General features: G+C 38.3%; 3 non-coding genes across 3 annotated transcripts; 1 reads left to right on the top strand and 2 right to left on the bottom strand.

Moving 5' to 3' along the window:
• Positions 1 to 9,943: 9,943 nt before the first annotated feature.
• LOC112731101 (small nucleolar RNA R71) lies at positions 9,944 to 10,047 on the bottom strand. The gene has a single exon (XR_003166893.1). It is a non-coding gene; the product is annotated as a small nucleolar RNA R71 (small nucleolar RNA).
• A 7,358-nt stretch (positions 10,048 to 17,405) lies between these two features.
• On the top strand, positions 17,406 to 17,513 carry LOC112730945 (small nucleolar RNA R71). The gene has a single exon (XR_003166745.1). It is a non-coding gene; the product is annotated as a small nucleolar RNA R71 (small nucleolar RNA).
• Positions 17,514 to 24,495: 6,982 nt separating this feature from the next.
• On the bottom strand, positions 24,496 to 24,599 carry LOC112731100 (small nucleolar RNA R71). The gene has a single exon (XR_003166892.1). It is a non-coding gene; the product is annotated as a small nucleolar RNA R71 (small nucleolar RNA).
• Between the last annotated feature and the right edge of the window lie 2,086 nt (positions 24,600 to 26,685).

Here is a 26,685-nt window from a genome sequence, read left to right as displayed (position 1 = left end):
TACAGCATGAGTCTCTAAACTCCATAGGTGGGGGTGAGGAGCTCTGCTGTGTTTCAATGGATTAATGCAATTACTACTGTTTTCTATTCAATCATGCTTGATTCTATTCTAAGATACTCACTCGTACTTCAATATGGATAATTTGATGATCCGTGACACTCATCATTATCCTCAACCCTATGAATGCATGCCTGACAACCACTCCATTCTATCTGAGCTCAACGTAGTTATTGGGCGACAGCTTGAGTGCGTATCTCTTGGGTTTCTGATCCACGGACCGAGTCCGGAGGTTAGAACATTCGTGGTATAGGCTAGAACCAATTGGCAGCATTCCTGGGATCCGAAAAGTCTAAACCTTGTCTGTGGTATTCCGAGTAGGATCTGGAAAGGGATGACTGTGACGAGCTTCAAACCTGCAAATGTTGGGCGCAGTGACAGTGTACAAAAGGACAAGGGTCCTATTCCGACGCTAGTAGGAACCGAGAGATGATTAGCCGTGCAGAGATCGTACCTGGTATTTTTCATCCGAGAGGATCATAAAGCTTTCCATTTAAGGAAGCCATGCGTGTTTGGAGAAGAAGACAGTAGGAAAGCAGAGATTCAGACGACAAAGCATCTCTGGAACCTCAGCCTGTTTCTCATTACTGAATCACAAGTACTATTTATTTCATGTTATTTATTTTTCATAAATACAATCACTCTTATCATTAATCTCCTGTCTAAGATTTACAAAATAACCATAGTTTTCTTCAAGTCAACAATCTCTGTGGGATCGACCCTTACTCACGTAAGGTATTACTTGGACGACCCAGTGCACTTGTTGGTTAGTTGTGCGGAGTTGTGAAAAGTGTAATCACAATTTTGTGCACCAAGTTTTTGTCGCCGTTGCCGGGGATTGTTCGAGTTTGGACAACTGATGGTTCATCTTGTTGCTTAGATTAGGAAGAATTTACCTTTTTGGTTGGTTTAGAGTCATTAAATTTGAGTCTTTTGTTTTCTTTTCAAAAATCTTTCAAAAATTTTTTATTTTTCTTTATTAATCTGTGATTTGTCTTTGAGTCTTTTATTATTGTTCTTGTTAAAATTTTTAAAATCCTTGTTTTATTTTTCTAAATTTCTTTACGAAATTTTTAATAAATAAATAAAAACCAATAACCTCATAATTTAGTCTTCTGTCTGAGTTTAGTTTCATATTTTAAGTTTGGTGTCAATTGCATGCCTTTATTTTTCTTTCAAATTTTCGAATTACATGTTCTTAGTTCTTTCTTGATCTTCAAGTTTTTCTTATTTATTTTCCTTGTTTGATCTTTAGTTTTTCTTCTTTTGTGTCTTTCCTTGTTTTTCTTGTGCATTTCCGAATTATTAGTCTCCAAAGTATAAAAATTTTTAAGTTTGGTGTTCTTTGTGTTTTCATTTTCTTAAAGATTTCCAAAATTTGTTCTTTGTGTTCATCTTGATCTTCAAAGTGTTCTTGGTGTTCATCTTGACATTCAAAGTTTTCTTGTTTGTTTTCTTTGTTTTGATCTAAAAATTTTAAGTTTGGTGTCATTTTACTGTTTTTCTCTTTCCTCTTCAAAAAATATCTTTTCTCTTTATTTTAATTGAATTTTCGAAATTTACAAAAAAAAAATTCAGATTTTTATTTTAAAATTTTTATCTTATCTTATCTTAGTTTTAAAATTTCAAAATTCAAATCTTTTTCAAAAAAATCATATCTTTTTCAAAATTCTATCTTATCTTATTTCAAATTCAAATTTCAAATTTCAATTAAATTCTAAAATTCAAATTCAAATTTAAAATTTTAAAAATCAAACCTTTTCAAAATTTAAAATTTTTTTCAAATCTTTATCTTATAATGTTGACTTTTTCAAAATTCAAAATTCAAAATTTAAAATTTTAATTTTCAAATTTCAAATTTCAAAATTTCAAAATTTCAAACTTCAAATTTCAAATTTCGAAATTCAAAATTTAATTTTCAAATTTAAAATTTAAATTTCAAAACCTTTTAATTTAAAAACCTATCTTCTCTTAAATTCCTTATCTTATCTTACCTAACTTATCTTATCTTTTCTAGTCTCAAATCCTAAAATCAAATCTTTTTCAAATCTTTTCTCTTATTTATTTTCTTACAAGTACCTTTAATTTTAAGACATATCTTTTTCAAAACTTCCTAACCACTTTCTCTCTCTTCATTTTTCGAAAATCCTCACCCAAAAATTTTTAAATCTTTTTAATTAATTAATTTATCTAGTTTTCTAATTTCGTTTATTTCTTTTTCTTTTTTTATTTATTTTCGAAATTTGCATCATTTTATTTATTTACTTTATTTTTAATTTCGTTAAATTTAAAAAAAAAAAATTTTTTACAATCCACATCATCTCCCTTTCTCTATCATGGACCTAAGTGGAAATGAACAGTCCAGAAGGACTCTGGGGTCATATGCTAACCCCACTACTGCTTCATATGGGAGTAGTATCTGTATACCTCCCATCAGAGCCAGCAGTTTTGAGCTAAACCCTCAGCTCATTATCATGGTGCAGCGAAATTGCCAGTATTCCAATCTTCTATAGGAAGAACCTACTGAGTTTCTGGCACAATTCTTACAAATTGCTGACACAGTACATGATAAGGAAGTAGATCAGGATGTCTACGGATTATTACTGTTTCCATTTGCTGTAAAAGATCAAGCTAAGAGGTGGTTAAATAACCAACCCACAGCAACCATAGAAACATTGAAACAGTTATCAGACAAATTCCTGAATCAATATTTCCCTCCAAAAAGGATGACACAGCTAAGGCTAGACATCCAAGGCTTTAAACAAGAGGATAATGAATCTCTTTATAATGCCTGGAAGAGGTACAGAGGGATGCTAAGAAAATGCCCCTCTGAAATGTTTTCAGAATGGATACAATTAGACATCTTCTACTATGGGCTTACAAAAAAGGCCCGGATGTCTCTAGACCACTCAGCTAGTGGATCTATACATATGAGAAAGACAATTAAAGAGGCTCAAGAGCTCATTGATACAGTTACCAGAAATCAGCACCTGTACTCAAGTGGTGAGATCTCCATGAAAGAAGAGGCTGAGGCAGCATCCACTGAACTTAGTCCTCCAGAACAAATTGCTGAACTCAATCAGCAACTATTTTCTATAACAAAACAGTTAGCAGAATTTAAAGAGATGCTACAAGAAACCAAAGATGCTAACCAGAATATGGAAAAACAATTGAATCAGATAAGACAACAGTTATCTAAACAGATAACAGAAGAATGCCAAGTTGTTCAATTAAGGAGTGGGAAGACATTGAATGTCTCAACTCAAGGCAGTAGAAAGCCAAGAAAGGAACAACTGAAAGAGGATGACCAAGCAACCGCCCAAAATCCCTCTGAAGACAGTAAGAGCCCAGAGAGGAATGATTCTAGCGTTTAAACACCAGAAAAGGGTGAAGAACTGGCATTAAATGCCCAATGGAGTGCCAATTTTGGCGTTCAAACGCCAGAAAAGGGTGGCAACCTGGCGTTAAACATCCAAAAAGCACCCAGTTCTGGCGTTCAAACGCCAACAAGGAATCAGACACCTGCAAGTGCTGATAACAACCCCCTGAGGCAGGCTTTTCCAACCACTTCTGTAGGAAATAAACATGCAGCAACTAAGGTTGAAGAATATAAGGCCAAGATGCCTTATCCTCAGAAACTCTGCCAAGCGGAACAGGATAAACAATTTGCCCGCTTTGCAAACTATCTCAGGACTCTTGAAATAAAGATTCCGTTTGCAGAGGCACTTGAGCAAATACCCTCTTATTCTAAGTTCATGAAAGAGATCTTAAGTCATAAGAAGGATTGGATAGAAACTAAAAAAGTTTTCCTCACTGAAGAATGCAGTGCAGTCATTCTGAAAAGCTTACCAGAGAAGCTTAAAGATCCCGGAAGCTTTATGCTACCATGCACATTAGAGGGTGCTTGTACCAAGACAGCTCTATGTGATCTTGGGGCAAGTATCAACCTAATACCTGCATCCACTATCAAAAAGCTTGGTTTGACTGATGAGGTTAAACCAACCCGGATATGCCTCCAACTTGCTGATGGCTCCATTAAGATTCCATCAGGCATAATTGAGGACATGATTGTCAAGGTTGGACCATTTACCTTTCCCACTGACTTTGTAGTGCTGGAAATGGAGGAGCACAAGAGTGCAACTCTCATTCTAGGAAGACCTTTCCTAGCAACTGGACGAACCCTCATTGACGTCCAAAAAGGGGAGATAACCCTGAAAGTCAATGAGGATGAGTTTAAGTTGAATGCTGTGAAAGCTATGCAGCATCCAGACACAGCAAAAGACTGCATGAGCACTGATATTATTGACTTCCTGGTGGAAGAGGTCAATATAACTGAGAGTCTCAAATCAGAGCTAGAGGACATTTTTAAAGATGTTCAGCCTAATCTGGAGGAACCAGAGAAAATAGAAGAACCTCTGAAAACTCCTCAGGAAGAGGAGAAGCCTCCTAAACCCGAGCTCAAACCACTACCACCATCCCTGAAATATGCATTTCTGGGAAAAGATGACACTTTTCCTGTGATCATAAGCTCTACTTTAGAGCCACGGGAAGAGAAAGCACTAATTCAGGTGTTAAGGACACACAAGACAGCTCTTGGGTGGTCCATAAGTGACCTTAAGGGTATTAGCCCAGCCAGATGCATGCACAAGATCCTATTGGAGGATGATACTAAGCCAGTGGTTCAACCACAGAGGCGGCTGAATCCAGCCATGAAGGAGGTGGTGTAGAAAGAGGTCACTAAGCTACTAGAGGCTGGGATTATTTATCCTATTTCTGATAGCCCCTGGGTGAGCCCTGCCCAAGTTGTCCCCAAGAAGGGAGGCATAATAGTGGTTCATAATAAAAAAATGAACTGGTTCCTACAAGAACAGTTACAGGGTGGCGTATGTGTATTGACTACAGAAGACTCAATACAGCCACAAGAAATGATCATTTTCCTTTACCATTCATAGACCAGTTGCTAGAGAGACTAGCAGGTCATGAATACTACTGCTTTTTAGATGACTATTCAGGTTACAACCAAATTGTAGTAGATCTTCAAAACCAAGAGAAAATAGCATTCATATGTCCTTTTGGAGTATTTGCCTATAGAATAATGCCATTTGGTCTATACAATGCACCTGCAACCTTTCAGAGGTGCATGCTTTCTATTTTCTCTGATATGGTAGAGAAATTTCTGGATGTCTTCATGGATAACTTCTCCGTATTTGGAGACTCATTCAGCTCCTGTCTTAACCATCTAGCACTTGTTTTGAAAAGGTTCCAAGAGACTAACCTAGTTTTAAACTGGGAGAAATGTCACTTTATGGTGACTGAAGGAATTGTCCTTGGGCATAAAATTTCAAATAAGGGGATAGAGGTAGATCAAGTTAAGGTAGAGGTAATTGAAAAATTACTACTACCTGCCAATGTTAAGGCAATCAGAAGCTTTTTGGGGCATGCAGGATTCTATAGGAGGTTTATAAAGAATTTTTTAAAAATTACAAAACCTCTGAGCAATCTGCTAGCTACTGACACGCCATTTATCTTTGACACAGAGTGTCTGCAGGTATTTAAGACTTTGAAAGCTAAGCTGGTCATAGCATCAGTCATTTCTGTACCAAACTGGACATTGCTATTTGAACTAATGTGTGATGCCAGTGACCATGCCATTGGTGCAGTATTGGGACAGAGGCATGACAAGCTTCTGCATGTCATTTATTATGCTAGCCGTGTTTTAAATGATGCGCAGAAGAATTACACAACCACAGAAAAGGAGTTGCTTACAGTAGTTTATGCCATTGACAGATTCAGGTCTTATTTAGTAGGATCAAACGTGATTGTGTACACTGACCATACTGCTCTAAAATATCTTCTCACAAAGCAGGATTCAAAACCCAGACTCATAAGATGGGTGTTGCTTCTGCAAGAGTTTGATATAGAGATAAGAGACAGAAAAGGGACAGAGAACCAAGTAGCAGATCACCTGTCCCAGATAGAACCAGTAGCAGGAGCTTCCCTTCCTCCTACTGAGATCTCTGAAACCTTTTCGGATGAGCAACTCTTTGCCATTCAGGAAGTACCGTGGTTTGCAGACATTGCAAACTATAAATCTGTGAGATTCATAGCCAAGGAGTACAGTAAGCAGCAAACGAAAAAATTGGTTACTGATGCAAAGTACTACTTGTGGGATGAACTATATCTCTTTAAGAGGTGTGCAGACGGAATGATCCGTAGATGCGTGCCTAGAGAAGAGGCACAGAAAATTCTATGGAATTGCCATGGATCACAATATGGAGGACATTTTGGAGGTGAGCGATGATGAGCGAATAATTTATACCCTTTTTGGCATTGTTTTTACATGGTTTTTAGTATGTTTTAGTTACGTTTTATTATATTTTTATTATTTTTTATTATGCCAGTTTTTAGTGTGTTTTTCTGTGATTTCAGGTACTTTCTGGCTGAAATTGAGGGACCTGAGCAAAAATCTGATTCAGAGGCTGAAAAAGGACTGCAGATGCTGTTGGATTCTGACCTCCTTGCACTCGAAGTGGAGTTTCTTGAGCTATAAATACCCAATTGACGCGCTCTCAAATGCGTTGGAAAGTAGACATCCTGGGCTTTCCAGCAATATATAATAGTTCATACTTTACCCGAGATTTGATGGCCCAAACTGGCATTCAAAGTCAACCTAAAACTTTTGGGCGTAAAACGCCCAAACTGGCACCAAAGCTGGAGTTTAACTCCAAGAAAACCCAAAGCACGAAAAAGCTTCAATGCTCAGCCCAAGCACACACCAAGTAGGCCCCGGAAGTGGATTTCTGCATCATTTACTTCTTTCTGTAAACCCTAGGCTACTAGTTCATTATAAATAAGACCTTTCACTATTGTATTTTCATCCTTTGATCATCTTTTGATCTTTTAATCATCTTTTAGAGAGCTTCATTTCATATTTGGGAGGCTGGCCATTCGGCCATGCCTAGACCTTGTTCTTATATATTTTCAACGGTGGAGTTTCTACACCCCATAGATTAAGGTGTGGAGCTCTGTTGTTCTTCATGAATTAATGCAATTACTACTGTTCTTCTATTCAATTCACGCCTACTTCTACTCCAAGATATACTCTCGTACTTCAACCTGATGAATGTGATGATCCGCGACACTCATCATCATTCTCACCTATGATCGCGTGCCTGATAACCACTTTTGTTCTATCTGCACTAGCTGGAGTGTGTCTCTCTTAGCCTCTTGGTTCACGACGCATGGTTGCCTATCCTGACAACAGAGCCCTCCATTCCGTGAGATCAGAGTCTTCGTGGTATAAGCTAGAATCAATTGGCAGCATTCTTGAGATCTGAAAAGTCTAAACCTTGTCTGCGGTATTCCGAGTAGGATTTGGGATAGGATGACTATGACGAGCTTCAAACTCGCGAGTGTTGGGCGTAGTGACAGACGCAAAAGGATCAATGGATCCTATTCCAACATGAGTGAGAACCGATAGATGATTAGCCCTACGTAACCCGTAGCCGGACCATTTTCACTGAGAGGACAGATGGTAGTCATTGACAACGGTGATCCCCCAAGATACAGCTTGCCATGGAAGGGAGTATGCATGATTGGATGAAGGCAATAAGAAATCAGAGGTTCAGAAGCAACAAGCATCTCCATACGCTTATCTGAAATCCTACCAATGAATTACATAAGTATTTCTATCTTATTTTCTGTTTTAATTATATTTTAATTATCAAAATCTCAAAACCATTTGAATTCGCCTGACTGAGATTTACAAGGATGACCATAGCTTGCTTCAAGCCGACAATCTCCATGGGATCGACCCTTACTCACGTAAGGTATTACTTGGACGACCCAGTGCACTTGCTGGTTAGTTGTGTGGAATTGCGAAAGAGTGATTGTAATTTCGTGCACCAAGTTTTTGGTGCCGTTGCCGGGGTTTGTTCGAGTTTGGACAACTGACGATTCATCTTGTTGCTCAGATTAGGTAATTTTATTTTATTTCTAAGCTTTCTTTTTTCAAAAAATTCAAAAAAAAATATTTTATAAAACCATGAAAACAAAAAACAATTTGTGTTTCTTGTTTGAGTCTAATGTCACATTTTAAGTTTGGTGTCTTGCATATTTTTAATTTTCTTGCATTTTTCTAAAATATATGCATTATGTTCTTCATTGATCTTCAAGTTGTTCTTGATGATTTTATTGGGTCAGATCTTTAAATTCTCTTGTTTTGTGTCTTTTGTTGTTTCTCATGTCCATTCTCAATTTGTTAGTGTCTCTAATATGAAAATTTTTTCAACGTGTTCTTGCATGAATTGTTTATTTGATCTTACTTTTTCATGATTAGTTTCATTTTATTATTGTTCTCTCTCATCATTAAAAATTCAAAAAATCTTCAAAATTATGTCTGTTCAAGTCAATAATACAAAGAATTGAAGATTCAGAACATACAGTAGAGGAATCCCAGAGAAAAAGCTGGGCGTTCAAAACGCCCAGTGAAGAAGGAATTTTGGCGTTTAAATGCCAGCCAGGGTACCTGGCTGCGCGTTTAACACCCAAGGAGGTAGCCAAATGGGTGTTAAACGCCAGAATGGATACCATTCTGGGCGTTTAACACCAGGACAACACAAGGGAGGTAAGTTAGTTTTTAATTCAAATTTTTTTCAAATTTTCATAATTTTTCAAAATCAAATCTTTTTCAATCATATCTTTTCCATTTTTCTTTCACTATTTTCGAAAATCCTCGCTAACAATTAATGATTTGATTCAAAAAAAATTTCAAGTCTGTTACTTTCTTGTTAAGAAAGGTTCAATATTTGAATTTTAAAATCATATCTTTTAAATTTCTTGTTAGCCAAGTCATTAATTTTAAAAAGAAATTCCTATCATATTTTCTCAATCATATCATTAATTCAAAAATTTATTTTTAAATCATTTTTCAATCATATCTTCTCAATCATATTTTCTCAACCACATCTTTTTCAAAATAATTTTCAATCATATCTTTTTGATTACTGATTTCAAAATCTTCTTCAAAATCACCTAACCACTCTCTCACTTTTAATTTTCGAAAAACCATCAACCACTTTTTCAAAATTCTTTTTAATTATTTTAAAATTTTTAGTTTTATTTAAAAATTTGTTTTCGAAAATTTTTCCCCCTCCTCACCTTCTTCTATTTAAGGACTAACATTCCTCCTCAATTAACAATTTGGACTCTCTCTCCTTCATCATATGTTCGAATTCTTATCTACCTACCTCATCCCTCTATTCCTGTTTTCCTCTGACACCTCAAGGAATCTCTATACCGTGACATAGAGGATTCCATACTTTCTTGTTCTCTTCTTTTTCTTTTGAGTAGGAACAAGGACCAAGGCATTATTGTTGAAGCTGATCCTGAACCTGAAAGGACCTTGAAAAGGAAGCTAAGAGAAGCTAAAGCACAACTCCCTGGAGAGGACCTAACAGAAATTTTCGAAAAAGAAGAAGACATGGCAGCCGAAAATAACAACAATGCTAACAATACAAGGAAGATGCTTGGTGATTTCATTGCACCCTCTCCTGACTTCTGTGGAAGGAGCATCTCAATTCCTGCAATTGGAGCGAACAACTTTGAGCTTAATCCTCAATTAGTTTCTCTAATGCGGCAGAATTGCAAGTATCATGGACTTCCATTGGAAGATTCTCATCAGTTTTTAGCTGAATTCTTACAAATCTGTGATACTGTTAAGACCCATGGGGTTGACCCTGAGGTCTACAGACTTATGCTTTTCCCCTTTGCTGTAAGAGACAGAGCTAGGACATGGTTGGACTCACAACTCAAAGAAAACCTGAACTCTTGGGAAAAGCTGGTCAATGCCTTCTTGGCAAAGTTCTTTCCACCTCAAAAATTGAGTAAGCTTAGAGTGAAAGTCCAAACCTTCAGACAGAAGGAAGGTGAATCCCTCTATGAAGCTTGGGAAAGATACAAGCAATTGATCAGAAGGTGTCCTTCTGGCATGCTTTCAGAATGGAGCATCATATGCATATTCTATGATGGTCTGTCTGAACTGTCCAAGATGTCATTGGACAACTCTGCTGGTGGATCTCTTCATCTGAAGAAGACACCTGAAGAAGCCTAGGAACTCATTGAAATGGTTGCAAATAACCAGTTCATGTACACTTCTGAAAGAAATCCTGTGAATAATGGGACAACTCAGAAGAAAGAAGTTCTTGAGATTGATACTCTGAATGCCATATTGGCTCAGAATAAAATATTGACTCAGCAAGTCAATATGATTTCTCAGAGTCTGACTGGAATGCAAGCTGCATCCAGCATTAATAAAGAAGCATCTTCTGAAGAAGAAGCTTATGATCCTGAGAACCCTGCAATGGAAGAGGTGAATTACATAGGAGAACCCTATGGAAACATCTATAATCCTTCATGGAGAAATCATCCAAATCTCTCATGGAAGGACCAACAGAAGCCTCAACAAGGCTTCAACAACAATAATGGTGGAAGAAATAGGTTTAGCAATAGCAAACCTTTTCCATCATCTTCTCAATAACAAACAGAGAACTCTGAGCAGAGTCATTCTGGCTTAGCAACCATAGTCTCTCATCTATCTAAGACCACACTAAGTTTCATGAATGAAACAAGATCCTCCATTAGAAATTTGGAGGCACAAGTGGGTCAGCTGAGTAAGAGAATTACTGAAACTCCTCCTAGCACTCTCCCAAGCAATACAGAAGAAAATCACAAGAGAGAGTGCAAGGCCATAACCATGACTAACATGGCCGAACCTGGAGAGAGTAAGGAGGACTTGATGCCCAGTGAGAAAAACTTCATGGGATGCTGGTGCACGAAATTGTGATGTCCAGGCTCAAACAATCCCTGGCAACGTGAGCAACTTGGTACGCGCAATCGTGATTACGCTTTGATTATGTAGAATTCATGGCTCTTTCTTTCCCTGGAAATGGCGCCAAGAGCATGGTGCCAATACCATGGTTCACAACTTCGATACAACTAACCAGCAAGTGCACTGGGTCGTCCAAGTAATACCTTACGTGAGTAAGGGTCGAATCCCACAGAGATTGTTGGTATGAAGCAAGCTATGGTCACCTTGTAAATCTCAGTCAGGCAGATATAAAGTGATAATGGTGTTTTCGAATATTATATAATAAAATAGGGATAGAGATACTTATGTAAATCATTGGTAGGAATTTCAGATAAGCGAATGGAGATGCTTTTTGTTCCTCTGAACCTCTGCTTTCCTGCTATCTTCATCCAATTAGTCTTACTCCTTTCCATGGCTGGCTTTATGTGATACATCACCACTTTCAATGGCTACTTTCGATCATCTCTCGGGAAAATGATCCAATGCCCTGTCACGGCACGGCTAATCGTCTGGAGGCATCACCCTTGTCAATGGCTTCATCTTATCCTCTCAGTGAATAATATACTCACGCACCCTGTCACGGCACGGCTATTCATCTGTCGGTTCTCGATCATGCTGGAATAGGATTTACTATCCTTTTGCGTCTGTCACTAACGCCCTGCAATCGCGAGTTTGGAGCTCGTCACAGTCATTCATTCATTGAATCCTACTCGGAATACCACAGACAAGGTTTAGACTTTCCGGATTCTCTTGAATGCCGCCATCATTCTAGCTTACGCCACGAAGATTCTGGTTAGGAGATCTAAGAGATATTCATTCTAGCTTATTTCATGTAGAACAGAAGTGTTTGTCAGGAACGCGTTCATAAGGGAGAAGGATGATGAGCGTCACACATAATCATCACCTTCATCACGTTCTTGGGTGCGAATGGATATCTTAGAAGCGAAATAAGATGAATTGAATAGAAAACAGTAGTACTTTGCATTGATCTTTGAGGAACAGCAGAGCTCCACACCTTAATCTATGGAGTGTAGAAACTCTACCGTTGAAAATACATAAGTGAGAGGTCCAGGCATGGCCGAGATGGCCAGCCCCCTAAAACGTGATCTAAGATAGCATACAACTGATCAAAGATGCCTAATACAATAGTAAAAGGTCCCATTTATAATAAACTAGCTACTAGGGTTTACATGAGTAAGTAATTGATGCATAAATCCACTTCCTGGGCCCACTTGGTGTGTGTTTGGGCTGAGCCTGAGTGTTGCACGTGTAGAGGTCCTTCTTGGAGTTGAACGCCAGTTTTTGTGCCAGTTTGGGCGTTCAACTCTGGTTTTGGCTCCTTTTCTGGCGCTGGACGCCAGGTTTGGGTAGAAGGCTGGCGTTGAACGCCAGTTTACGTCGTCTATTCTTGGCCAAAGTATGGACTATTATATATTGCTGGAAAGCCCTGGATGTCTACTTTCCAAAGCAATTGGAAGCGAGCCATTTCGAATTCTGTAGCTCCAGAAAATCCTCTTTGAGTGCAGGGAGGTCAGAATCCAACAGCATCAGCAGTCCTTCTTCAACCTCTGAATCTGATTTTTGCTCAAGTCCCTCAATTTCAGCCAGAAAATACTTGAAATCACAGAAAAACACACAAACTCATAGTAAAGTCCAGAAATGTGAATTTTACATAAAAACTAATGAAAACATCCCTAAAATTAACTAGATCCTACTAAAAACATACTAAAAACAATGTCAAAAAGCGTATAAATTATCCGCTCATCACAACACCAAACTTAAATTGTTGCTTATCCCCAAGCAACTGAAAATAAAATAGGATAAAAAGAAGAGAATATACTATAAATTCCAAACTATCAATGAAACATAGCTTCAATCATATGAGCGGGACTTATAGCTTTTTGCCTCTTGAATAGTTTTGGCATCTCACTTTATCCATTGAGGTTCAGAATGATTGGCATCTATAGGAACTTCAGATTTCGAATAGTGTTATTGACTCTCCTAGTTCAGTATGATGATTCTTGAACACAGCTTCTTTATGAGTCTTGGCCGTGGCCCTAAGCACTTTGTTTTCCAGTATTACCACCGGATACATAAATGCCACACAGACACATAATTGGGTGAACCTTTTCAGATTGTGACTCAGCTTTGCTAAAGTCCCCAATTAGAGGTGTCCAGGGTTCTTAAGCACACTCTTTTTTTTGCTTTGGACCTTGACTTTAACCGCTCAGTCTCAAGTTTTCACTTGACACCTACACGCCACAAGCACATGGTTAGGGACAGCTTGGTTTAGCCGCTTAGACCAGGATTTTATTCCTTTAGGCCCTCCTATCCACTGATGCTCAAAGCCTTGGGATCCTTTTTATTGCCCTTGCCTTTTGGTTTTAAGGGTTATTGGCTTTTTCTGCTTGCTTTTTCTTTTTCTTTCTATTTTTTTTCGCTTTTTTTTTCTGCAAGCTTTGTTCTTTGCTGCTTTTTCTTGCTTCAAGAATCATTTTTATGATTTTTCAGATTATCAAATAACATGTCTCCTAGTCATCATTCTTTCAAGAGCCAACATATTTAACATTCTTAAATAACAACTTCAAAAGACATATGCACTGTTCAAGCATACATTCAGAAAACAAGAAGCATTGTCACCACATCAATATAATTAAGCTAAGTTCAAGGATAAATTCGAAACTCATGTACTTCTTGTTCTTTTGAATTAAAACATTCTTCATTTAAGAGAGGTGATGGATTCATAGGACATTCATAACTTTAAGACATAGTTACTACTACTAATGATCATGTAATGAAGACACAAACACAGATAAGTACATGACATAGAAAACGAAAAAACAGAAGAAGTAAGAGCAAGGAATGAATCCACCTTAGTGATGGTGGCGTTTCCTTCTTGAGGAACCAATGATGTCCTTGAGCTCTTCTATGTCTCTTCCTTGTCTTTGTTGCTCCTCCCTCATTGCTTTTTGATCTTCTCTTATTTCATGAAGTATGATGGAGTGCTCTTGATGTTCCACCCTTAGTTGTCCCATATTGGAACTCAATTCTCCTAGGGAGGTGTTGATTTGCTCCCAATAGTTTTGTGGAGGAAAGTGCATTTGAGGCATCTCCGGGATCTCATGGTGATGAGCTTCGTGCGCCTCTTGAGCTCCATGATTGGGCTCTCTTGCTTGCTCCATCTTTTTCTTAGTGATGGGCTTGTCCTCTTTAATGAGGACATCTCCCTCTATGAATGCTCCAGCTGAGTAACATAGATAGCAAATGAGGTGAGGGAAGGCTAACCTTGCCATAGTGGAGGACTTGTCAGCCACCTTGTAGAGTTCTTGAGGTATAATCTCATGAACTTCCACCTCTTCTCCAATCATGATGCTATGGATCATGATGGCCCGGTCTATAGTAACGTCAGACCGGTTGCTAGTGGGAATGATTGAGCATTGAGTGAACTCCAACCATCCTCTAGCTACAGGCTTGAGGTCCAATCTTCTTAGTTGAACCGGCTTGCTTTTGGAGTCAACCTTCCATTGAGCTCCTTCTACACATATGTCCATAAGGACTTGGTCCAACCTTTGATCAAAGTTGACTCTCCTTGTGTAGGGGCGTGCGTTCTCTTCCATGTTTGGCAAGTTGAACGCCAACCTCACATTTTCCGGACTAAAATCTAAGTATTTCCCCCGAACCATTGTAACATAGTTCTTTGGATTCGGGTTCCTACTTTGATCATGGTTCTTGGTGATCCATGCATTAGCATAGAACTCTTGAACCATTAGGATGCCGACTTGTTGGATGGGATTTGTTAGAACTTCCCAACCTCTTCTTTGAATTTCATGTCGGATCTCTGGATACTCATTTCTTTTGAGTTTGAAAGGGACCTCAGGGTTCACCTTCTTCTTGGCCACAACATCATAGAAGTGGTCTTGATGGGCTTTGGAGATGAACCTTTCCATCTCGCATGACTCGGATGTGGAAGCTTTTGTCTTCCCTTTCCCCTTTCTAGAGGATTCCCCGGTCTTAGGTGCCATCAATGGTAATGGAAAAACAAAAAGCTTATGCTTTTACCACACCAAACTTAGAATATTGCTCGCCCTCGAGCAATAAACAAAAGAATAGGAGAAGAAGAAGAAGAAATATGGAGGAGATGGATGGGAGGGTGTATTCGGCCATATGGGTGGGATTGGGTGGGAGAGAGATGTTGAATTTTGAAGGTAGTGGGTGTATGGATGTGAGTGGTCAATGGAAAACAGAAGGGATGATCATGAATGGAAAGAGAGATGATGAGGTAGGTGGGGATCCTGTGGGGTCCACAGATCCTGAGATGATCCTGTGGGGTCCACAGATCCTGAGATGATCCTGTGGTATCAAGGCATTTACATCCCTGCACCAATTTAGGCATGTAAAATGCCCTTGCGCACAACTCTGGGCGTTCAGCGCCAGGTTGGTGGCCATTTTGGGCGTTCAACGCCCATTTGTGTGCCATTTCTGGCGTTGAACGCCAGAACCATGCCTGTTCTGGCGTTCAGCGCCCAGAAGCTGCCCATTTTGGGTGTTCAGCGCCAGAACCATGCTTTGTTCTGGCGCTGAACGCCAGACAGATGCTCCTCCAGGGTGTGATTTTTCTTCTGCTGTTTTTGATTCCGTTTTCAATTTTTTATATTTATTTTGTGACTCCATATGATCATGATCCTAAGAAAACATGAAAAACAAGAATAATAGAGTTAGATAAATAAACATTGGGTTGCCTCCCTACAAGCACTTTTTTAATGTCAATAGCTTGACAGTGGGCTCTCATGGAGCCTCACAGATGTTCAGAGCATTGTTGAGACTCTCCAACACCAAACTTAGAGTTTGGATATGGGAGTTCAACACCAAACTTAGAGTTTGGTTGTGGCCTCCCAACACCAAACTTAGAGTTTGACTGTGGGGGCTTGGGTTGACTCTGCTTTGAGAGAAGCTTTTCATGCTTCCTCTCCATGGTTGTAGAGGGAGATCCTTGAGTTTTAAACACAAGGGAGTCCTCATTCCATTGAAGGACTAGTTCACCTCTGTCAACATCAATCACAGCTCTTGCTGTGGCCAGGAAAGGTCTTCCTAGGATGATGGATTCATCCTTTTCCTTTCCAGTATCCAGGACTATGAAATCAGCAGGGATGTAAAGGCCTTCAACCTTTACTAATACGTCCTCTACTTGTCCATATGCCTGTTTTCTCGAATTGTCTGCCATCTCTAGTGAGATTTTAGCAGCTTGCACCCCATAGATTCCCAGTTTCTCTATTACAGAGAGGGACATGAGGTTTATTCCTGAACCAAGGTCACACAGAGCCTTAAAGATCATGGTGCCTATGGTACAAGGTATTATGAACTTCCCAGGATCCTGTCTCTTCTGAGGCAATGTCAGTTGATCCAGATCACTTAGTTCATTGATGAACAAGGGAGGTTCAACTTCCCAAGTATCAATGCCAAATAATTTGGCATTTAGCTTCATGATTGCACCAAGAAACAGGGCAGTTTGCTCTTCAGTAACATCCTCATTCTCTTCAGAAGAGGAATACTCATCAGAGCTCATGAAGGGCATAAGGAGGTTCAATGGAATCTCTATGGTCTCTAGATGAGCCTCAGAGTCCCTTGGTTCCTTAGAGGGAAGCTCTTTATTGATCACTGGACATCCCAGGAGGTCTTCCTCACTGGGATTCACGTCCTCCACTCCCTCATTGGGTTCGGCCATTTTGCTTATGTCAATGGTCTTGCACTCTCCTTTTGGATTCTCTTCTGTATTGCTTGGGAGAGTACTGGGAGGGATTTCAGTGATCCTTTTACTCAGCTGGCCCACTTGTGCTTCCAAATTTCTAATGGAAGACCTTGTTTCATTCATGAAAGTTACAGTGGCCTTAGACAGATCAGAGACTAAGTTTGCCAAATTAGAAGTGTTTTGTTCAGAGTTCTCTGTCTGTTGCTGAGTGGATGATGGAAAAGGTTTATTATTGTTAAACCTGTTTCTTCCACCATTATTAAAGCCTTGTTGAGGCTTTTGATCCTTCCATGAGAAATTTGGATGATTTCTCCATGATGAGTTATAGGTGTTTCCATAAGGTTCACCTAAGTAATTCACCTCTACTATTGCAGGGTTCTCAGGATCATAAGCTTCTTCTTTATAAGAAGCCTCTTGAGTACTGTTGGATGCAGCTTGCATTCCATGCAGAATCTGAGAGATCATATTGACTTGCTGAGCCAATATTTTATTCTGAGCCAATATGGCATTCAGAGTATCAACTTCAAGAACTCCCTTCTTCATAGGCGTCCCATTACTCACAGGATTCCTTTCAGAAGTGTACATGAACTGGTTATTAGCAACCATGTCAACGAGTTCTTGAGCTTCTGCAGGCGTTTTCTTTAGGTGAATGGATCCACCTGCAGAAGTGTCCAGTGACATTTTTGATAGCTCAGATAAACCATCATAGAATATATCCAGGATGGTCCATTCTGAAAGCATGTCAGAAGGACACTTTTTGGTCAACTGTTTGTATCTTTCCCAAGCTTCATAGAGGGATTCACCTTCTTTCTGTCTGAAGGTTTGAACATCAGCTCTAAGCTTGCTCAGCTTTTGAGGAGGAAAGTACTTGGCTAAGAAAGCCGTGACCAGCTTATCCCAAGAGTTCAGGCTGTCTTTGGGTTGAGAATCCAACCATATTCTAGCTCTGTCTCTTATAGCAAAAGGGAAAAGCATAAGCCTGTAGACTTCAGGATCTACTCCATTAGTCTTAACAGTATCACATATCTGCAAGAATTCAGTTAAGAACTGAAAAGGATCTTCAGATGGAAGTCCATGAAACTTGCAGTTCTGCTGCATTAGAGAAACTAACTGAGGTTTCAGCTCAAAGTTGTTTGCTCCAATGGCAGGAATGGAGATGCTTCTTCCATGTAAATTGGAATTAGGTGCAGTGAAGTCACCAAGCATTCTCCTTGCATTGTTGTTGGGTTCGGCTGCCATCTCCTTTACTTGTTCGAAATTTTCAATCAAGTTGTCTCTGGATTGTTGTAATTTAGCTTCTCTTAATTTTCTCTTCAGAGTCCTTTCAGGTTCTGGATCAGCTTCAACAAGAATGCCTTTTTCTCTGTCCCTGCTCATAAGAAAGAGGAGAGAAAAAGAAAAGAAGAGGAATCCTCTATGTCACAGTAAAGAGGTTCCTTATTGTTAGTAGAAGAAAAGAAGAAGAAATTCGAACACAGATAGAAGAGGGGGTTCGAATTTGGTGATGATGTGAGGAAGAGATGTTAGTAGATGAATAAATAGAATAAGATGGGGGAGGGATAATTTTCGAAAATAATTTTTGAAAAAGAGTTAGTGATTTTCGAAAATAGTTTTTTTGAAAAATGTTAGTAATTTTTCGAAAAAATTTTTAAAATTAAAAATAAAAATAAGAATAATTAGTTAATTAAAAAGAAATTTTTGAAAAAGAGGGAAGATATTTTCGAAAATTAGAGAGAGAGAGTTAGTTAGGTAGTTTTGAAAAAGTTAAGAAACAAACAAAAAGTTAGTTAGTTAGTTGAAACAAATTTTGAAAAGATAAGAAGTTAGGAAGTTAGAAAAGATATTTTGAAATCAAATTTTGAAAAAGATAAGATAAGAAGATATTTTTGAAAAGATATGATAGAAATTAGTTTTTGAAAAAGATTTGATTTTTAAAATCACAATTAATGACTTGATTCACAAGAAATCACAAGATATGATTCTAGAACTTAAAGTTTGAATCTTTCTTAACAAGTAAGTAACAAACTTTGAAATTTTTTAATCAAAACATTAATTGTTATTGTTATTTTCGAAAATTTGATATAAAAATAAGAAAAATATTTTTGAAAAATATTTTTGGAATTTTCGAAAATAACCAAAAATTTTGAAAAAGATTTGATTTTTGAAAAAGATTTTGAAAAAGATAAGATTTTCAAATTGAAAATTTGATTTGACTCATAAGAAACAACTTGATTTTAAAAATTTTTGAAAAAGTCAATCCAAATTTTCGAATGATGAGAGAAAAAGGGAAAGATATTTTTTTTATTTTTAAATTTTTATGATGCAAGAGAAAAACACTAAAAAGATGCAATGCATGAAATTTTTAGATCAAAACAATGAATGCATGCAAGAATGCTATGAATGTCAAGATGAACACCAAGAACACTTTGAATGCCAAGATGAACATCATAGACACAATTTTGAAAAACTTTTAATGCAAAGAAAACATGCAGGACACCAAACTTAGAATTCTTTGATGCTTAGACACTAAGAATTCAAGAATGCATATGAAAAACAATAAAAGACACAAAACAAAAAATCATCAAGATCAAACAAGAAGACTTACCAAGAACAACTTGAAGATCATGAAGAACACTATGAATGCATGAGAATTTTCGAAAAATACAAGATGCACATGCAATTGACACCAAACTTATAATATGACTCAAGACTCAAACAAGAAACAAAAAAATATTTTTTTTTATTTTTATGATTTTCTAATTTTTTTGTCTTTTTTTTTTCGAAAATTATATGAAAAAGGAAAATAAGGATTCCAAAGATTTTTAATATGAATTCCAGGAATCTTGCATTCTTAGTCTAAAGCTTCAGTCCAGGAATTAGACATGGCTTACTAGCCAGCCAAGCTTTCAATGAAAGCTCCAGTCCAAAACACTAGACATGGCCAATGGCCAGCCAAGCTTTAGCATGTAACACCAGAGTATATTGCTCTTGATAACAAATTGCTGCTCATCATTTATCAAGTATGTAACTTACCTCTGATGGTTTGGAAGCCTCAGTCCAAAAGAATTTAGACATGGCTTTACAGCCAGCCAGGCTTCACATGCTTCATGAAACACTAGAATTCATTCTTAAAAATCTTGAATAAAATTTTTGAAAACATTTTTATTTTTTTCGAAAACAGATGAGAGATTTTTGAAAATATTTTTGAAAGATTTTTGAAAACAAAACGAAAAGAAAATTACCTAATCTGAGCAACAAGATGAACCGTCAGTTGTCCAAACTCGAACAATCCCCGGCAACGGCGCCAAAAACTTGGTGCTGTTGCCGGATCAACTTGGCGTTGTAGTTGCACGTAATTGCTATTAGAACAATCCCCGGCAACGGTGCCAAAAACTTGGTGCACGAAATTGTGATGTCCAGGCTCAAACAATCCCTGGCAACGTGAGCAACTTGGTACGCGCAATCGTGATTACGCTTTGATTATGTAGAATTCATGGCTCTTTCTTTCCCTGGCAATGGCGCCAAGAGCATGGTGCCAATACCATGGTTCACAACTTCGATACAACTAACCAGCAAGTGCACTGAGTCGTCCAAGTAATACCTTACGTGAGTAAGGGTCGAATCCCACGGAGATTGTTGGTATGAAGCAAGCTATGGTCACCTTGTAAATCTCAGTCAGGCAGATATAAAGTGATAATGGTGTTTTCGAATATTATATAATAAAATAGGGATAGAGATACTTATGTAAATCATTGGTAGGAATTTCAGATAAGCGAATGGAGATGCTTTTCGTTCCTCTGAACCTCTGCTTTCCTGCTATCTTCATCCAATTAGTCTTACTCCTTTCCATGGCTGACTTTATGTGATACATCACCACTGTCAATGGCTATTTTCGGTTATCTCTCGGGAAAAAGATCCAATGCCCTGTCACGGCACGGCTAATCGTCTGGAGGCATCACCCTTGTCAATGGCTTCATCTTATCCTCTCAGTGAATAATATGCTCACGCACCCTGTCACGGCACGGCTATTCATCTGTCGGTTCTCGATCATGCTGGAATAGGATTTACTATCCTTTTGTTGGTTACTGATGCAAAGTACTACTTGTGGGATGAACTATATCTCTTTAAGAGGTGTGCAGACGGAATGATCCGTAGATGCGTGCCTAGAGAAGAGGCACAGAAAATCCTATGGAATTGCCATGGATCACAATATGGAGGACATTTTGGAGGTGAGCGATGATGAGCGAATAATTTATACCCTTTTTGGCATTGTTTTTACATGGTTTTTAGTATGTTTTAGTTACGTTTTATTATATTTTTATTATTTTTTATTATGCCAGTTTTTAGTGTGTTTTTCTGTGATTTCAGGTACTTTCTGGCTGAAATTGAGGGACCTGAGCAAAAATCTGATTCAGAGGCTGAAAAAGGACTGCAGATGCTGTTGGATTCTGACCTCCTTGCACTCAAAGTGGATTTTCTTGAGCTATAAATACCCAATTGACGCGCTCTCAAATGCGTTGGAAAGTAGACATCCTGGGCTTTCCAGCAATATATAATAGTTCATACTTTACCCGAGATTTGATGGCCCAAACTGGAATTCAAAGTCAACCTAAAACTTTTTGGCGTAAAACGCCCAAACTGGCACCAAAGCTGGAGTTTAACTCCAAGAAAACCCAAAGCACGAAAAAGCTTCAATGCTCAGCCCAAGCACACACCAAGTAGGCCCCGGAAGTGGATTTCTGCATCATTTACTTCTTTCTGTAAACCCTAGGCTACTAGTTCATTATAAATAAGACCTTTCACTATTGTATTTTCATCCTTTGATCATCTTTTGATCTTTTAATCATCTTTTAGAGAGCTTCATTTCATATTTGGGAGGCTGGCCATTCGGCCATGCCTAGACCTTGTTCTTATATATTTTCAATGGTGGAGTTTCTACACCCCATAGATTAAGGTGTGGAGCTCTGTTGTTCTTCATGAATTAATGCAATTACTACTGTTCTTCTATTCAATTCACGCCTACTTCTACTCCAAGATATACTCTCGTACTTCAACCTGATGAATGTGATGATCCGCGACACTCATCATCATTCTCACCTATGATCGCGTGCCTGATAACCACTTTCGTTCTATCTGCACTAGCTGGAGTGTGTCTCTCTTAGCCTCTTGGTTCACGACGCATGGTTGCCTATCCTGACAACAGAGCCCTCCATTCCGTGAGATCAGAGTCTTCGTGGTATAAGCTAGAATCAATTGGCAGCATTCTTGAGATCTGAAAAGTCTAAACCTTGTCTGCGGTATTCCGAGTAGGATTTGGGATAGGATGACTATGACGAGCTTCAAACTCGCGAGTGTTGGGCGTAGTGACAGACGCAAAAGGATCAATGGATCCTATTCCAACATGAGTGAGAACCGATAGATGATTAGCCCTACGTAACCCGTAGCCGGACCATTTTCACTGAGAGGACAGATGGTAGTCATTGACAACGGTGATCCCCCAAGATACAGCTTGCCATGGAAGGGAGTATGCATGATTGGATGAAGGCAATAAGAAATCAGAGGTTCAGAAGCAACAAGCATCTCCATACGCTTATCTGAAATCCTACCAATGAATTACATAAGTATTTCTATCTTATTTTCTGTTTTAATTATATTTTAATTATCAAAATCTCAAAACCATTTGAATTCGCCTGACTGAGATTTACAAGGATGACCATAGCTTGCTTCAAGCCGACAATCTCCATGGGATCGACCCTTACTCACGTAAGGTATTACTTGGACGACCCAGTGCACTTGCTGGTTAGTTGTGTGGAATTGCGAAAGAGTGATTGTAATTTCGTGCACCAAGTTTTTGGTGCCGTTGCCGGGGTTTGTTCGAGTTTGGACAACTGACGATTCATCTTGTTGCTCAGATTAGGTAATTTTATTTTATTTCTAAGCTTTCTTTTTTCGAAAAATTCAAAAAAAAATATTTTATAAAACCATGAAAACAAAAAACAATTTGTGTTTCTTGTTTGAGTCTAATGTCACATTTTAAGTTTGGTGTCTTGCATATTTTTAATTTTCTTGCATTTTTCTAAAATATATGCATTATGTTCTTCATTGATCTTCAAGTTGTTCTTGATGATTTTATTGGGTCAGATCTTTAAATTCTCTTGTTTTGTGTCTTTTGTTGTTTCTCATGTCCATTCTCAATTTGTTAGTGTCTCTAATATGAAAATTTTTTCAACGTGTTCTTGCATGAATTGTTTATTTGATCTTACTTTTTCATGATTAGTTTCATTTTATTATTGTTCTCTCTCATCATTAAAAATTCAAAAAATCTTCAAAATTATGTCTGTTCAAGTCAATAATACAAAGAATTGAAGATTCAGAACATACAGCAGAGGAATCCCAGAGAAAAAGCTGGGCGTTCAAAACGCCCAGTGAAGAAGGAATTTTGGCGTTTAAATGCCAGCCAGGGTACCTGGCTGCGCGTTTAACACCCAAGGAGGTAGCCAAATGGGTGTTAAACGCCAGAATGGATACCATTCTGGGCGTTTAACACCAGGACAACACAAGGGAGGTAAGTTAGTTTTTAATTCAAATTTTTTTCAAATTTTCATAATTTTTCAAAATCAAATCTTTTTCAATCATATCTTTTCCATTTTTCTTTCACTATTTTCGAAAATCCTCGCTAACAATTAATGATTTGATTCAAAAAAAATTTCAAGTCTGTTACTTTCTTGTTAAGAAAGGTTCAATATTTGAATTTTAAAATCATATCTTTTAAATTTCTTGTTAGCCAAGTCATTAATTTTAAAAAGAAATTCCTATCATATTTTCTCAATCATATCATTAATTCAAAAATTTATTTTTAAATCATTTTTCAATCATATCTTCTCAATCATATTTTCTCAACCACATCTTTTTCAAAATAATTTTCAATCATATCTTTTTGATTACTGATTTCAAAATCTTCTTCAAAATCACCTAACCACTCTCTCACTTTTAATTTTCGAAAAACCATCAACCACTTTTTCAAAATTCTTTTTAATTATTTTAAAATTTTTAGTTTTATTTAAAAATTTGTTTTCGAAAATTTTTCCCCCTCCTCACCTTCTTCTATTTAAGGACTAACATTCCTCCTCAATTAACAATTTGGACTCTCTCTCCTTCATCATATGTTCGAATTCTTATCTACCTACCTCATCCCTCTATTCCTGTTTTCCTCTGACACCTCAAGGAATCTCTATACTGTGACATAGAGGATTCCATACTTTCTTGTTCTCTTCTTTTTCTTTTGAGTAGGAACAAGGACCAAGGCATTATTGTTGAAGCTGATCCTGAACCTGAAAGGACCTTGAAAAGGAAGCTAAGAGAAGCTAAAGCACAACTCCCTGGAGAGGACCTAACAGAAATTTTCGAAAAAGAAGAAGACATGGCAGCCGAAAATAACAACAATGCTAACAATACAAGGAAGATGCTTGGTGATTTCATTGCACCCTCTCCTGACTTCTGTGGAAGGAGCATCTCAATTCCTGCAATTGGAGCGAACAACTTTGAGCTTAATCCTCAATTAGTTTCTCTAATGCGGCAGAATTGCAAGTATCATGGACTTCCATTGGAAGATTCTCATCAGTTTTTAGCTGAATTCTTACAAATCTGTGATACTGTTAAGACCCATGGGGTTGACCCTGAGGTCTACAGACTTATGCTTTTCCCCTTTGCTGTAAGAGACAGAGCTAGGACATGGTTGGACTCACAACTCAAAGAAAACCAGAACTCTTGGGAAAAGCTGGTCAATGCCTTCTTGGCAAAGTTCTTTCCACCTCAAAAATTGAGTAAGCTTAGAGTGAAAGTCCAAACCTTCAGACAGAAGGAAGGTGAATCCCTCTATGAAGCTTGGGAAAGATACAAGCAATTGATCAGAAGGTGTCCTTCTGGCATGCTTTCAGAATGGAGCATCATATGCATATTCTATGATGGTCTGTCTGAACTGTCCAAGATGTCATTGGACAACTCTGCTGGTGGATCTCTTCATCTGAAGAAGACACCTGAAGAAGCCTAGGAACTCATTGAAATGGTTGCAAATAACCAGTTCATGTACACTTCTGAAAGAAATCCTGTGAATAATGGGACAACTCAGAAGAAAGAAGTTCTTGAGATTGATACTCTGAATGCCATATTGGCTCAGAATAAAATATTGACTCAGCAAGTCAATATGATTTCTCAGAGTCTGACTGGAATGCAAGCTGCATCCAGCATTAATAAAGAAGCATCTTCTGAAGAAGAAGCTTATGATCCTGAGAACCCTGCAATGGAAGAGGTGAATTACATAGGAGAACCCTATGGAAACACCTATAATCCTTCATGGAGAAATCATCCAAATCTCTCATGGAAGGACCAACAGAAGCCTCAACAAGGCTTCAACAACAATAATGGTGGAAGAAATAGGTTTAGCAATAGCAAACCTTTTCCATCATCTTCTCAATAACAAACAGAGAACTCTGAGCAGAGTCATTCTGGCTTAGCAACCATAGTCTCTGATCTATCTAAGACCACACTAAGTTTCATGAATGAAACAAGATCCTCCATTAGAAATTTGGAGGCACAAGTGGGTCAGCTGAGTAAGAGAATTACTGAAACTCCTCCTAGCACTCTCCCAAGCAATACAGAAGAAAATCACAAGAGAGAGTGCAAGGCCATAACCATGACTAACATGGCCGAACCTGGAGAGAGTAAGGAGGACTTGATGCCCAGTGAGAAAAACTTCATGGGATGCTGGTGCACGAAATTGTGATGTCCAGGCTCAAACAATCCCTGGCAACGTGAGCAACTTGGTACGCGTAATCGTGATTACGCTTTGATTATGTAGAATTCATGGCTCTTTCTTTCCCTGGAAATGGCGCCAAGAGCATGGTGCCAATACCATGGTTCACAACTTCGATACAACTAACCAGCAAGTGCACTGGGTCGTCCAAGTAATACCTTACGTGAGTAAGGGTCGAATCCCACAGAGATTGTTGGTATGAAGCAAGCTATGGTCACCTTGTAAATCTCAGTCAGGCAGATATAAAGTGATAATGGTGTTTTCGAATATTATATAATAAAATAGGGATAGAGATACTTATGTAAATCATTGGTAGGAATTTCAGATAAGCGAATGGAGATGCTTTTTGTTCCTCTGAACCTCTGCTTTCCTGCTATCTTCATCCAATTAGTCTTACTCCTTTCCATGGCTGGCTTTATGTGATACATCACCACTTTCAATGGCTACTTTCGATCATCTCTCGGGAAAATGATCCAATGCCCTGTCACGGCACGGCTAATCGTCTGGAGGCATCACCCTTGTCAATGGCTTCATCTTATCCTCTCAGTGAATAATATACTCACGCACCCTGTCACGGCACGGCTATTCATCTGTCGGTTCTCGATCATGCTGGAATAGGATTTACTATCCTTTTGCGTCTGTCACTAACGCCCTGCAATCGCGAGTTTGGAGCTCGTCACAGTCATTCATTCATTGAATCCTACTCGGAATACCACAGACAAGGTTTAGACTTTCCGGATTCTCTTGAATGCCGCCATCATTCTAGCTTACGCCACGAAGATTCTGGTTAGGAGATCTAAGAGATATTCATTCTAGCTTATTTCATGTAGAACAGAAGTGTTTGTCAGGAACGCGTTCATAAGGGAGAAGGATGATGAGCGTCACACATAATCATCACCTTCATCACGTTCTTGGGTGCGAATGGATATCATAGAAGCGAAATAAGATGAATTGAATAGAAAACAGTAGTACTTTGCATTGATCTTTGAGGAACAGCAGAGCTCCACACCTTAATCTATGGAGTGTAGAAACTCTACCGTTGAAAATACATAAGTGAGAGGTCCAGGCATGGCCGAGATGGCCAGCCCCCTAAAACGTGATCTAAGATAGCATACAACTGATCAAAGATGCCTAATACAATAGTAAAAGGTCCTATTTATAATAAACTAGCTACTAGGGTTTACATGAGTAAGTAATTGATGC

Source organism: Arachis hypogaea, chromosome 12, assembly GCF_003086295.3.
Source record: "Arachis hypogaea cultivar Tifrunner chromosome 12, arahy.Tifrunner.gnm2.J5K5, whole genome shotgun sequence".
In the NCBI taxonomy this organism is placed as follows: domain Eukaryota; kingdom Viridiplantae; phylum Streptophyta; class Magnoliopsida; order Fabales; family Fabaceae; genus Arachis; species Arachis hypogaea.
Note: the sequence above shows the minus strand (reverse complement) of the source record. Positions and strands in the feature narration are given on the sequence as shown.